The 14,732-nt window shown below is 42.3% G+C and overlaps 1 protein-coding gene across 1 annotated transcript in view; it reads right to left on the reverse strand.

The window, feature by feature from the left end:
* Positions 1-14,732, reverse strand: part of gse1b (Gse1 coiled-coil protein b) — a 476,683-nt gene that overhangs the window by 262,269 nt on the left and 199,682 nt on the right. The window lies entirely within an intron of this gene.

Here is a 14,732-nt window from a genome sequence, read left to right on the forward strand (position 1 = left end):
GCTTCCCCTCAGTCCCGAGCTGCCCCTCAGTCCCGAGCTGCCCCTCAGTCCCGAGCTGCCCCTCAGTCACGAGCTGCCCCTCAGTTCAGTGGGGTTCTGGGTGAGGACTATTAGGCCATGGTCGGCGGCGAGGGTGGATTATCCCAGGACGCGAAGGGGAGGAACTATGACATTAATGGAGTGGGGTCCACGTCCCGAACCGGAGCCGCCACCATGGACAGATGCCCACCCGGACCCTCCCTATGGTTTTGAGGTGCGTCCGGGAGTCCGCACCTTAGGGGGGTAGGTTCTGTCACGCCTTGGTCTTAGTATTTTGTGTTTTTGTTAATAATTTGTTCAGGCCAGGGTGTGACATGGGTTTATTGTGTTGTCATATTGGGTTTTTTGTAGGCATTGGGATTGTGGCTGATTAGGGGTGTGTGTAGCATAGGTTTGGCTGCCTGAGGCGGTTCTCAATCAGAGTCAGGTGATTCTCGTTGTCTCTGATTGGGAACCATATTTAGGTAGCCTGGGTTTCACTGTGTATTTCGTGGGTGATTGTTCCTGTCTCTGTGTAGTTGTTCACCAGACAGGCTGTATTAGGTTTTCACGTTCCGTTTGTTGTTTTTGTATTTATATAGTTATTTAATGTATCGCCTTTTTTCATTATAGACATGAGTAACCACCACGCTGCATTTCGGTCCGACTCTCTTTCGACAAACGAAGAACGCCGTTACAGTTGTTGTGTAAAAAAGAAGAGTAGATAAAATGACTGACACTATTCAAACCAATGAGGTTTCAGAACTTCAAAGCCAATTATCTCAGAATCATATTTTTGCAGACAGAACCTTATAGTCCCAAACTCTCCACATTCTACAACAAAAGTCCCTCTCTGCTCGTTAAGCCACTGGGTGCTCGCCCGCCTCACTTGATAATGAAAAGTGAGAGACCTGCACGCACATGCATGCACGGTAACACACACACTCATGCAGGCACACAGATAAACACAAGCATACCTCACTCTAAGAGGAGGACACTATAAAACTAACACATCTTGGCTGACCTACTGTTTATAGCAGCAGACACACACACACACACTTTAAATATTAATATGTTTTTGAGGTGTCCTCCCACCACCCCCCACACACCTATCCCTCTCCTCCTCTAATACCCCCTCCTCCCACCACCCCCCACACACCTATCCCTCTCCTCCTCTAATACCCCCTCCTCCTCCCTCCACCCCCCACACACCTATCCCTCTCCTCCTCTAATACCCCCTCCTCCTCCCTCCACCCCCACACACCTATCCCTCTCCTCCTCTAATACCCCCTCCTCCCACCACCCCCCACACACCTATCCCTCTCCTCCTCTAATACCCCCTCCTCCTCCCTCCACCCCCCACCCACCTATCCCTCTCCTCCTCTAATACCCCCTCCTCCTCCCACCACCCCCCACACACCTATTCCTCTCCTCCTCTAATACCCCCTCCTCCTCCCACCACCCCCCACACACCTATTCCTCTCCTCCTCTAATACCCCCTCCTCCTCCCACCCAACCCCCACACACCTATCCCTCTCCTCCTCTAATACCTCCTCCTCCTCCCAACCACCCCCCACCCCCCACACACCTATCCCTCTTCTCCTCTCCTCTAATCATCCATCATGGGTCTCTCAGTACCAGAGCATATAGCAGCTCAGACTTATGGAGGATATCAATAACACTGGCATAAAGAGGAGAGGAGGAGGAGAGGGGGAGCGGGTGTTTCAACCCTGTTTTAGGTCTCCTCGTAAAGCTAAATGATAGTTGAAGGGGAAGAACGAGAGAGGGGAGGGGAGCGGAGAGAGCGAGGGAGGGAGGGTGGGGAAAGAAAGAGTGACAGAGACAGAGGGAGGAAAAGAGAGTGTTGGTCATTAATGCCATGGCAGGTGGTTGTAAATAACTGAACCAAAGATCTATACCATGTGGTGTGGGTGGGGGGGGGGGGGTGTATGCATGTGTGTGTGTGGGTGGGTGGGAGGGAGGGGGGGTAAAGGTGTATGCATGTGTGTGTGTGTGGTAGGGAGGGGGAGTGTTTAGCTGGATCAAGATGCCTGCTTCACCCCACAACTTATGTGTTGCCCACTGTATGTTTCAATGTAAGTGTGTGTCTGGGTACATGTGTGTGTTAGCATGCGGCTAGCTGACTCTGATGGCTCTAACTGAACCCTCATGGGGAACTTGGGGATTTATGCTAACTGCCAGTGTGGCTAGCGTCAGACGCTGCACTGTAAATAGCCAGCCGTCTCCGGTGACATTGCCAAACTGCCAATAAAACTGTCACCCAGGACAGGCCTGTCTGACAGGACAACAGGACAGGCCCGCCAGCCATTAAACTATCATCTTACACTTTGTGTGTGTACTGTGGGGTGATAACACATCCTGTACTGTGGGGTGATAACACATCCTGTACTGTGGGGTTATAACACATTCTGTACTGTGGGGTGATAACACATCCTGTACTGTGGGGTGATAACACATTCTGTACTGTGGGGTGATAACACATCCTGTACTGTGGGGTTATAACACATTCTGTACTGTGGGGTGATAACACATCCTGTACTGTGGGGTGATAACACATTCTGTACTGTGGGGTGATAACACATCCTGTACTGTGGGGTGATAACACATTCTGTACTGTGGGGTGATAACACATCCTGTACTGTGGGGTGATAACACATCCTGTACTGTGGGGTGATAACACATCCTGTACTGTGGGGTTATAACACATCCTGTACTATGGGGTGATAACACATCCTGTACTGTGGGGTTATAACACATTCTGTACTGTGGGGTGATAACACATCCTGTACTGTGGGGTTATAACACATCCTGTACTGTGGGGTGATAACACATTCTGTACTGTGGGGTGATAACACATCCTGTACTGTGGGGTTATAACTCATCCTGTACTGTGGGGTGATAACACATCCTGTACTGTGGGGTGATAACACATTCTGTACTGTGGGGTGATAACACATCCTGTACTGTGGGGTTATAACACATCCTGTACTGTGGGGTGATAACACATCCTGTACTGTGGGGTGATAACACATCCTGTACTGTGGGGTTATAACACATCCTGTACTGTGGGGTTATAACACATCCTGTACTGTGGGGTGATAACACATCCTGTACTGTGGGGTTATAACACATCCTGTACTGTGGGGTGATAACACATCCTGTACTGTGGGGTGATAACACATCCTGTACTGTGGGGTGATAACACATCCTGTACTGTGGGGTGATAACACATCCTGTACTGTGGGGTGATAACACATCCTGTACTGTGGGGTTATAACACATCCTGTACTGTGGGGTGATAACACATCCTGTACTGTGGGGTTATAACACATCCTGTACTGTGGGGTGATAACACATCCTGTACTGTGGGGTGATAACACATCCTGTACTGTGGGGTTATAACACATCCTGTACTGTGGGGTGATAACACATCCTGTACTGTGGGTTGATAACACATTCTGTACTGTGGGGTGATAACACATCCTGTACTGTGGGGTTATAACACATCCTGTACTGTGGGGTGATAACACATCCTGTACTGTGGGGTGATAACACATCCTGTACTGTGGGGTGATAACACATCCTGTACTGTGGGGTTATAACACATCCTGTACTGTGGGGTTATAACACATCCTGTACTGTGGGGTTATAACACATTCTGTACTGTGGGGTGATAACACATCCTGTACTGTGGGGTGATAACACATTCTGTACTGTGGGGTGATAACACATTCTGTACTGTGGGGTGATAACACATTCTGTACTGTGGGGTGATAACACATTCTGTACTGTGGGGTGATAACACATGCTGTACTGTGGGGTGATAACACATCCTGTACTGTGGGGTGATAACACATCCTGTACTGTGGGGTTATAAGACATCCTGTACTGTGGGGTTATAACACATCCTGTACTGTGGGGTGATAACACATCCTGTACTGTGGGGTGATAACACATCCTGTACTGTGGGGTTATAACACATCCTGTACTGTGGGGTGATAACACATCCTGTACTGTGGGGTGATAACACATCCTGTACTGTGGGGTGATAACACATCCTGTACTGTGGGGTGATAACACATCCTGTACTGTGGGGTGATAACACATCCTGTACTGTGGGGTTATAACACATCCTGTACTGTGGGGTGATAACACATCCTGTACTGTGGGGTGATAACACATCCTGTACTGTGGGGTGATAACACATCCTGTACTGTGGGGTGATAACACATCCTGTACTGTGGGGTTATAACACATCCTGTACTGTGGGGTTATAACACATCCTGTACTGTGGGGTGATAACACATCCTGTACTGTGGGGTGATAACACATCCTGTACTGTGGGTTGATAACACATCCTGTACTGTGGGGTGATAACACATTCTGTACTGTGGGGTTATAACACATCCTACATGTTACAGTTCCAGATCCCTGATCAGCCGGTGGGTTACCACTGGGTCAGAATGTTATTGACTGTTCTTTATGTAAAACTGTTTTATGACTGAGATGAAAGACTGTATGTAACCTGTACATTATACAACATGGTTATAGCCTGTATCTATCTACTATATATAGATAGCCATGTATGTACAAGGTGGGGGAACATCCTGAACGGCAAGGTTCCATATTGCACAATCATTTATTAGTTATACTAGTTTACATCATGGCATTGTTGAATACTTGTTTCTGATTGGCGACAAGGGCATTCTAGAGCGTGCATGATTTCCCTTTATAAAATGGTAGGTTCGAGCCCTGAATGTTGATTGGCTAACAGCCTTTCTTTATTTTTACTATTTTCTACAGTGGAATCATGCAGTAACCAAGAAGGTGTTAAACAAATCAAAATATATTATATATTTGAGATTCTTCAAAGTAACCACCCTTTGCCTTGATGACATCTTAATGTCATTTTCCTCAGCAATCTACACACAATACCCACAATGACAAAGCGATTTTTAGAAATGTTGCAAATCTTTACAAAAATAAAAAACTGAAATACCATATTTACATAAGTATTCAGACACTTTGCTATGAGACTCGAAATTGAGGTCAGGTGCATCCTATTTCCATTGATCATCCTTGAGATGTTTCTACAACTTGATTGTGTCCACCTGTGGTAAATTCAATTGATTGGACATGATTTGGAAAGGCACACATCTGTCTATATAAAGTCCCACAGTTGACAGTGCATCTCAGAGCAAAAACCAAGCCATGATGTCAAAGGAATTGTCAGTAGAGCTCCGAGACAGGATTGTGTCGAGTCACAGATCTGGGGAAGGGTACCAATACATAAGTTGCAGAATTGAAGGTCCCCAAGAACACAGTGCCCTTCATCATTCTTAAATAGAAGAAGTTTGGAACCACCAAGACTCTTCCGAGAGCTGGCCACCCGGCCAAACTGGGCAATCGGGGGAGAAAGGCCTTGGTCAGAGAGGTGACCAGGAACCTGATGGTCACTCTGACAGAGCTCTAGAGTTCCTCTGTGGAGTTGGGAGAACCTTCTAGAAGGACAACCATCTCTGCAGCACTCCACCAATCAGGCCTTTATGGTTGTGGCCAGACAGAAGCCACTCCTCAGTAAAAGGCACATGACAGCCCGCCTGGGGTTTGGCAAAAGGCACCTAAAGACACTCAGAACATGAGAAACAAGTTGAACTCTTTGGCCTGAATTCCAAGTGTCACGTCTGGAGGAAACCTGTCACCATCCCTACGGTGAAGCATGGTGGTGTCAGCATCATGCTGTGGGGATGCTTTTCAGTGGCAGAGACTGGAGCGAAGGTTCACCTCCCAACAGGACAACAACGTTAAGCACACAGCCAAGACAAAGCAGGAGTCACTTCGGGTCTCTGAAAGTTCTTGAATGGCCAGAGCCTGGACTTGAACTCGATCTAACTCTCTGGACCTGAAAATAGCTGTGCAGCAACGTTCCTCTCTGACATTATGGATGTAAAGAGAGAGCGATACATTATGGATGTAAAGATAGAGAGAGAGACATTATGGATGTAAAGAGCGAGAGAGAGAGAGAGACATTATGGATGTAAAGAGAGAGAGAGATATTATGGATGTAAAGAGAGAGAGAGACATTATGGATGTAAAGAGAGAGAGAGAGAGAGACATTATGGATGTAAAGAGAGAGAGAGACATTATGGATGTAAAGAGAGAGAGAGAGACATGGATGTAAAGAGAGAGAGAGAGACATTGTGGATGTAAAGAGAGAGAGAGAGACATTATGGATGTAAAGAGAGAGAGAGACATTATGGATGTAAAGAGAGAGAGAGAGAGAGAGAGAGAGAGAGAGAGAGATTATGGATGTAAAGAGAGAGAGAGAGATATTATGGATGTAAAGAGAGAGAGAGAGACATTATGATGTAAAGAGAGAGAGACATTATGGATGTAAAGAGAGAGAGAGACATTATGGATGTAAAGAGAGAGAGACATTATGGATGTAAAGAGAGAGAGATATATTATGGATGTAAAGAGAGAGAGAGAGAGACATTATGGATGTAAAGAGAGAGAGAGACATTATGGATGTAAAGAGAGAGAGAGAGAGACATTATGTATGTAAAGAGAGAGAGAGACATTATGGATGTAAAGAGAGAGAGAGACATTATGGATGTAAAGAGAGAGAGAGAGATTATGGATGTAAAGAGAGAGAGAGACATTATGGATGTAAGAGAGAGAGAGACATTATGGATGAAGAGGGAGAGAGAGAGAGACATTATGGATGTAAAAGAGAGAGAGAGACATGGATGTAGAGAAAGAGAGAGACATTATGGATGTAAAAGAGAGAGAGAGAGACATTATGGATGTAAAGAGAGAGAGAGCGACATTATGGATGTAAAAGAGAGAGAGAGAGACATTATGGATGTAGAGAGAGAGAGAGACATTGTGGATGTAAAAGAGAGAGAGACATTATGGATGTAAAAAGAGAGAGAGAGAGACATTATGGATGTAAAGAGAGAGAGAGACATTATGGATGAAGAGGAGAGAGAGAGAGACATGGATGTAAAGAGAGAGAGAGAGACATTATAGATGTAAAGAGAGAGAGAGAGACATTATGGATGTAAAGAGAGAGAGAGAGAGACATTATGTATGTAAAGAGAGAGAGAGACATTATGGATGTAAAGAGAGAGAGAGACATTATGGATGTAAAGAGAGAGAGAGAGATTATGGATGTAAAGAGAGAGAGAGACATTATGGATGTAAAGAGAGAGAGAGACATTATGGATGAAGAGGGAGAGAGAGAGAGACATTATGGATGTAAAGAGAGAGAGAGAGACATGGATGTAGAGAAAGAGAGAGACATTATGGATGTAAAGAGAGAGAGAGAGAGACATTATGGATGTAAAGAGAGAGAGAGCGACATTATGGATGTAAAGAGAGAGAGAGAGAGACATTATGGATGTAGAGAGAGAGAGAGACATTGTGGATGTAAAGAGAGAGAGAGACATTATGGATGTAAAGAGAGAGAGAGAGAGACATTATGGATGTAAAGAGAGAGAGAGACATTATGGATGAAGAGGGAGAGAGAGAGAGACATGGATGTAAAGAGAGAGAGAGAGAGACATTATAGATGTAAAGAGAGAGAGAGAGACATTATGGATGTAAAGAGAGAGAGAGAGACATTATGGATGTAAAGAGAGAGAGAGAGAGAGAGAGAGAGAGAGAGAGATGGATGTAGAGAGAGAGAGAGACATTATGGATGTAAAGAGAGAGAGAGAGACATTATCGACGTAAAGAGAGAGAGAGAGACATGGATGTAGAGAGAGAGAGAGACATTATGGATGTAAAGAGAGAGAGAGACATTATGGATGTAAAGAGAGAGAGAGAGAGCGATTATGGATGTAAAGAGAGAGAGAGAGAGACATTATGGATGTAAAGAGAGAGAGAGACATTATGGATGTAAAGAAGAGGAGAGAGAGAGAGACATTATGGATGTAAAGAGAGAGAGAGAGAGAGAGAGAGAGAGAGAGAGAGAGAGAGAGAGAGACATTATGGAGAGAGAGAGAGAGAGAGACATTATGTATGTAAAAGAGAGAGAGAGACATTATGGATGTAATGAGAGAGAGAGAGAGACATTATGGATGTAAAGAGAGAGAGAGATGAGAGAGAGAGCCATTATGGATGTAAAAAAAGAGATAGAGACATTATGGATGCAAAAGAGATAGAGAGAGAGACATTATGGATGTAAAGAGAGATAGAGAGATACATTATGGATGTAAAGAGGGAGAGATACATTATGGATGTAAAGAGAGAGAGAGACATTATGGATGTAAAGAGAGATAGACAGAGAGACATTATGGATGTAAAAGAGAGAGAGAGAGACATTATGGATGTAAAAGAGAGAGAGAGACATTATGGATGTAAAAGAGAGAGAGACATTATGGATGTAAAGAGAGAGATTATGGATGAGAGAGAGAGAGACAGATGGAGAGAGAGAGAGACATTATGGATGTAGAGAGAGAGAGAGACATTATGGATGTAAAGAGAGAGAGAGACATTATGGATGTAAAGAGAGATAGACAGAGAGACATTATGGATGTAAAGAGAGATAGAGAGAGACATTATGGATGTAAAGAGAGAGAGAGAGACATTATGGATGTAAAGAGAGAGAGAGACATTATGGATGTAAAGAGAGAGAGAGAGAGAGAGAGAGAGAGAGAGAGAGACATGGATGTAAAGAGAGAGAGACATTATGGATGTAAAGAGAGATAGAGAGAGAGACATTATGGATGTAAAGAGAGAGAGAGACATTATGGATGTAAAGAGAGAAAGAGACATTATGGATGTAAAGAGAGAGAGAGACATTATGGATGTAAAGAGAGAGAGACATTATGGATGTAAAGAGAGAGAGAGACATTATGGATGTAAAAGAGAGAGAGAGACATTATGGATGTAAAGAGAGAGAGAGAGACATTATGGATGTAAAGAGAGAGAGAGAGACATTATGGATGTAAAAGAGAGAGAGAGAGATAAGAGAGAGAGAGAGAGAGAGAGAGAGAGAGAGATTAGAGAGAGAGAGATGGAGAGAGAGAGAGATTATGGATGTAAAGAGAGAGAGAGAGACATTATGGATGTAAAGAAAGATAGAGAGAGAGACATTATGGATGTAAAGAGAGAGAGAGAGAGACATTATGGATGTAAAGAGAGAGAGAGAGAGACATTATGGATGTAAAGAGAGAAAGAGACATTATGGATGTAAAGAGAGAGAGAGACATTATGGATGTAAAGAGAGAGAGAGACATTATGGATGTAAAGAGAGAGAGAGAGAGAGACATTATGGATGTAAAGAGAGAGAGAGACATTATGGATGTAAAAAGAGAGAGAGAGACATTATGGATGTAAAGAGAGAGAGAGAGAGACATTATGGATGTAAAGAGAGAGAGAGAGAGAGAGACATTATGGATGTAAAAGAGAGAGAGAGAGAGACATTATGGATGTAAAGAGAGAGAGAGAGACATTATGGATGTAAAAGAGAGAGAGAGAGACATTATGGATGTAAAGAGAGATAGAGAGAGAGACATTATGGATGTAAAGAGAGAGATAGAGAGACATTATGGATGTAAAGATAGAGAGAGACATTATGGATGTAAAGAGAGATAGAGAGAGAGACATTATGGATGTAAAGAGAGACATTATGGACATGGAAAGAGAGAAAGAGACATTATGGATGTAAAGAGAGAGAGAGACATTATGGATGTAAAGAGAGAGAGAGAGAGACATTATGGATGTAAAGAGAGAGAGAGAGACATTATGGATGTAAAAGAGAGAGAGACATTATGGATGTAAAAGAAAGAGAGACATTATGGATGTAAAGAGAGAGAGAGAGAGACATTATGGATGTAAAGAGAGAGGAGAGAGAGAGACATTGTGGATGTAAAGAGAGAGGAGAGACATTATGGATGTAAAGAGAGAGAGAGAGACATTATGGATGTAAAGAAGAGAGAGAGAGAGAGACATTATGGATGTAAAGAGAGAGAGAGACATTATGGATGTAAAGAGAGAGAGAGAGACATTATGGATGTAAAGAGAGAGAGAGAGACATTATGGATGTAAAGAGAGAGAGAGAGACATTATGGATGTAAAGAGAGAGAGAGACATTATGGATGTAAAGAGAGAGAGAGAGACATTATGGATGTAGAGGGAGAGAGAGAGAGAGATTATGGATGTAAAGAGAGAGAGATGAGAGAGAGAGAGACATTATGGAGAGAGAGAGAGAGATTATGGAGAGAGAGAGAGAGAGAGATTATGGATGTAAAGAGAGAGAGAGAGAGACATTATGGATGTAAAGAGAAAGAGAAACATTATGGATGTAGAGGGAGAGAGAGAGACATTATGGATGTAAAGAGAGAGAGAGAGAGATGGAGAGAGAGAGAGAGAGAGAGAGAGAGAGAGAGAGATGAGATAGAGAGAGACATTAGAGAGAGAGAGAGAGAGACATTATGTATGTAAAGAGAGAGAGAGAGACATTATGGATGTAAAGAGAGAGAGAGAGACATTATGGATGTAAAGAGAGAGAGAGAGAGACATTATGGATGTAAAGGAGAGAGAGAGAGCCATTATGGATGTAAAAAGAGATAGAGACATTATGGATGTAAAGAGAGATAGAGAGAGAGACATTATGGATGTAAAGAGAGAGAGAGACATTATGGATGTAAAGAGGGAGAGAGACATTATGGATGTAAAGAGAGATAGAGAGATACATTATGGATGTAAAGAGAGAGAGAGACATTATGGATGTAAAGAGAGATAGACAGAGAGACATTATGGATGTAAAGAGAGATAGAGAGAGACATTATGGATGTAAAGAGAGAGAGAGACATTATGGATGTAAAGAGAGAGAGAGACATTATGGATGTAAAGAGAGAGAGAGAGAGAGAGAGAGAGAGAGAGAGAGAGACATTATGGATGTAAAGAGAGAGAGAGAGACATGGATGTAAAGAGAGAGAGACATTATGGATGTAAAGATAGAGAGAGACATTATGGATGTAAAGAGAGATAGAGAGAGAGACATTATGGATGTAAAGAGAGAGAGAGACATTATGGATGTAAAGAGAGAAAGAGACATTATGGATGTAAAGAGAGAGAGAGACATTATGGATGTAAAGAGAGAGAGAGACATTATGGATGTAAAGAGAGAGAGAGAGACATTATGGATGTAAAGAGAGAGAGAGAGACATTATGGATGTAAAGAGAGAGAGAGAGAGAGAGAGAGAGAGAGAGAGAGAGAGAGAGAGAGAGAGAGAGAGATTATGGATGTAAAGAGAGAGAGAGAGACATTCTGGATGTAAAGAGAGAGAGAGAGAGACATTCTGGATGTAAAAGAGAGAGAGAGAGACATTATGGATGTAAAGAGAGAGAGAGAGACATTATGGATGTAAAGAGAGAGAGAGAGAGACATTGTGGATATAAAGAGAGAGAGAGAGAGAGAGAGAGAGAGAGAGAGAGAGAGAGAGAGAGAGAGAGAGAGAGAGAGAGAGAGAGAGAGACATTATGTATGTAAAGAGAGAGAGAGAGACATTATGGATGTAATGAGAGAGAGAGAGACATTATGGATGTAAAGAGCGAGAGAGAGAGAGAGAGAGACATTATGGATGTAAAGGGAGAGAGAGAGAGCCATTATGGATGTAAAAAGAGATAGAGACATTATGGATGCAAAGAGAGATAGAGAGAGAGACATTATGGATGTAAAGAGAGATAGAGAGATACATTATGGATGTAAAGAGGAGAGAGACATTATGGATGTAAAGAGAGATAGAGAGATACATTATGGATGTAAAGAGAGAGAGAGACATTATGGATGTAAAGAGAGATAGACAGAGAGACATTATGGATGTAAAGAGAGATAGAGAGAGACATTATGGATGTAAAGAGAGAGAGAGACATTATGGATGTAAAGAGAGAGAGAGAGATTATGGATGTAAAGAGAGAGAGAGAGAGAGAGAGAGAGAGAGAGAGAGAGACATTATGGACGTAAAGAGAGAGAGAGAGACATGGATGTAAAAAGAGAGAGAGACATTATGGATGTAAAGATAGAGAGAGACATTATGGATGTAAAGAGAGATAGAGAGAGAGACATTATGGATGTAAAGATAGAGAGAGAGACATTATGGATGTAAAGAGAGAAAGAGACATTATGGATGTAAAGAGAGAGAGAGACATTATGGATGTAAAGAGAGAGAGAGAGACATTATGGATGTAAAGAGAGAGAGAGAGACATTATGGATGTAAAGAGAGAGAGAGAGACATTATGGATGTAAAGAGAGAGAGAGAGAGAGAGAGAGAGAGAGAGAGAGAGAGAGAGAGAGAGAGAGAGAGAGAGAGATTATGGATGTAAAAGAGAGAGAGAGACATTATGGATGTAAAGATAGAGAGAGAGACATTATGGATGTAAAGAGAGAGAGAGAGAGACATTATGGATGTAAAGAGAGAGAGAGAGACATTATGGATGTAAAGAGAGAGAGAGAGACATGGATAGAGAGAGAGAGAGAGAGAGAGACATGGATGTAAAGAGAGAGAGAGAGAGACATTATGGATGTAAAGAGAGAAAGAGACATTATGGATGTAAAGAGAGAGAGAGACATTATGGATGTAAAGAGAGAGAGAGACATTATGGATGTAAAGAGAGAGAGAGACATTATGGATGTAAAAGAGAGAGAGAGAGAGAGAGAGAGAGAGAGAGAGAGAGAGAGAGAGAGAGAGAGAGACATTATGGATGTAAAGAGAGAGAGAGACATTATGGATGTAAAGAGAGAGAGAGACATTATGGATGTAAAGAGAGAGAGAGAGAGAGAGAGAGAGAGACATTATGGATGTAAAGAGAGAGAGAGACATTATGGATGTAAAGAGAGAGAGAGAGAGACATTATGGATGTAAAGAGAGAGAGAGAGACATTATGGATGTAAAGAGAGAGAGAGAGACATGGATGTAGAGAGAGAGAGAGACATTATGGATGTAAAGAGAGAGAGAGAGACATGGATGTAAAGAGAGAGAGAGAGACATTATGGATGTAAAGAGAGAGAGAGAGACATTATGGATGTAAAGAGAGAGAGAGAGACATTATGGATGTAGAGGGAGAGAGAGAGAGAGAGTATGGATGTAAAGAGAGAGAGAGAGAGAGAGAGAGAGAGAGAGAGAGAGAGAGAGACATTATGGATGTAAAGAGAGAGAGAGACATTATGGATGTAAAGAGAGAGAGAGAGAGAGAGAGAGAGAGAGAGAGAGAGAGAGAGAGAGAGACATTATGGACGTAAAGAGAGAGAGAGAGACATGGACGTAAAGAGAGAGAGAGAGACATGGATGTAAAAAGAGAGACATTATGGATGTAAAAGAGATAGAGAGAGAGACATTATGGATGTAAAGAGAGAGAGAGAGACATTATGGATGTAAAGAGAGAGAGAGAGACATTATGGATGTAAAGAGAGAGAGAGACATTATGGATGTAAAGATAGAGAGAGAGAGACATTATGGATGTAAAGAGAGAGAGAGAGACATGGATGTAAAGAGAGAGAGAGAGACATTATGGATGTAAAGAGAGAGAGAGAGACATTATGGATGTAAAGAGAGAGAGAGAGAGAGAGAGAGAGAGAGAGAGAGAGAGATTATGGATGTAAAGAGAGAGAGAGAATGGAGACATTATGGATGTAAAAGAGAGAGAGAGAGACATTATGGATGTAAAGAGAGAGAGAGAGAGACATTATGGATGTAAAGAGAGAGAGAGAGAGAGACATTATGGATGTAAAGAGAGAGAGAGAGAGAGACATTATGGATGTAAAGAGAGAGAGAGAGAGAGAGAGAGAGAGAGAGAGAGAGAGAGAGAGAGAGAGAGAGAGAGAGAGAGAGAGACATTATGTATGTAAAAAGAGAGAGAGAGACATTATGGATGTAATGAGAGAGAGAGAGACATTATGGATGTAAAAAGAGCGAGAGAGAGAGAGAGAGAGAGACATTATGGATGTAAAGGAGAGAGAGAGAGCCATTATGGATGTAAAAGAGATAGAGAGATACATTATGGATGTAAAGAGGGAGAGAGACATTATGGATGTAAAGAGAGATAGAGAGATACATTATGGATGTAAAGAGAGAGAGAGAGACATTATGGATGTAAAGAGAGAGAGAGAGACATTATGGATGTAAAGAGAGAGAGAGAGAGAGACATTATGGATGTAAAGAGAGAGAGAGAGAGAGAGAGAGAGAGAGAGAGAGAGAGAGAGAGAGAGAGAGAGAGAGAGAGACATTATGTATGTAAAGAGAGAGAGAGAGACATTATGGATGTAAAGAGCGAGAGAGAGAGAGAGAGACATTATGGATGTAAAGGGAGAGAGAGAGACATTATGGATGTAAAGAGAGATAGAGAGATACATTATGGATGTAAAGAGGGAGAGAGACATTATGGATGTAAAGAGAGATAGAGAGATACATTATGGATGTAAAGAGAGAGAGAGACATTATGGATGTAAAGAGAGAGAGAGACATTATGGATGTAAAGAGAGATAGAGAGAGACATTATGGATGTAAAGAGAGAGAGAGACATTATGGATGTAAAGAGAGAGAGAGACATTATGGATGTAAAGAGAGAGAGAGAGAGAGAGAGAGAGAGAGAGAGAGAGAGAGAGAGAGACATTATGGACGTAAAGAGAGAGAGAGAGACATGGATGTAAAGAGAGAGAGACATTATGGATGTAAAGATAGAG

The sequence above is a fragment of the Oncorhynchus keta genome, chromosome 14 (genome assembly GCF_023373465.1).
Source record: "Oncorhynchus keta strain PuntledgeMale-10-30-2019 chromosome 14, Oket_V2, whole genome shotgun sequence".
Classification (NCBI taxonomy): Eukaryota; Metazoa; Chordata; class Actinopteri; order Salmoniformes; family Salmonidae; genus Oncorhynchus; species Oncorhynchus keta.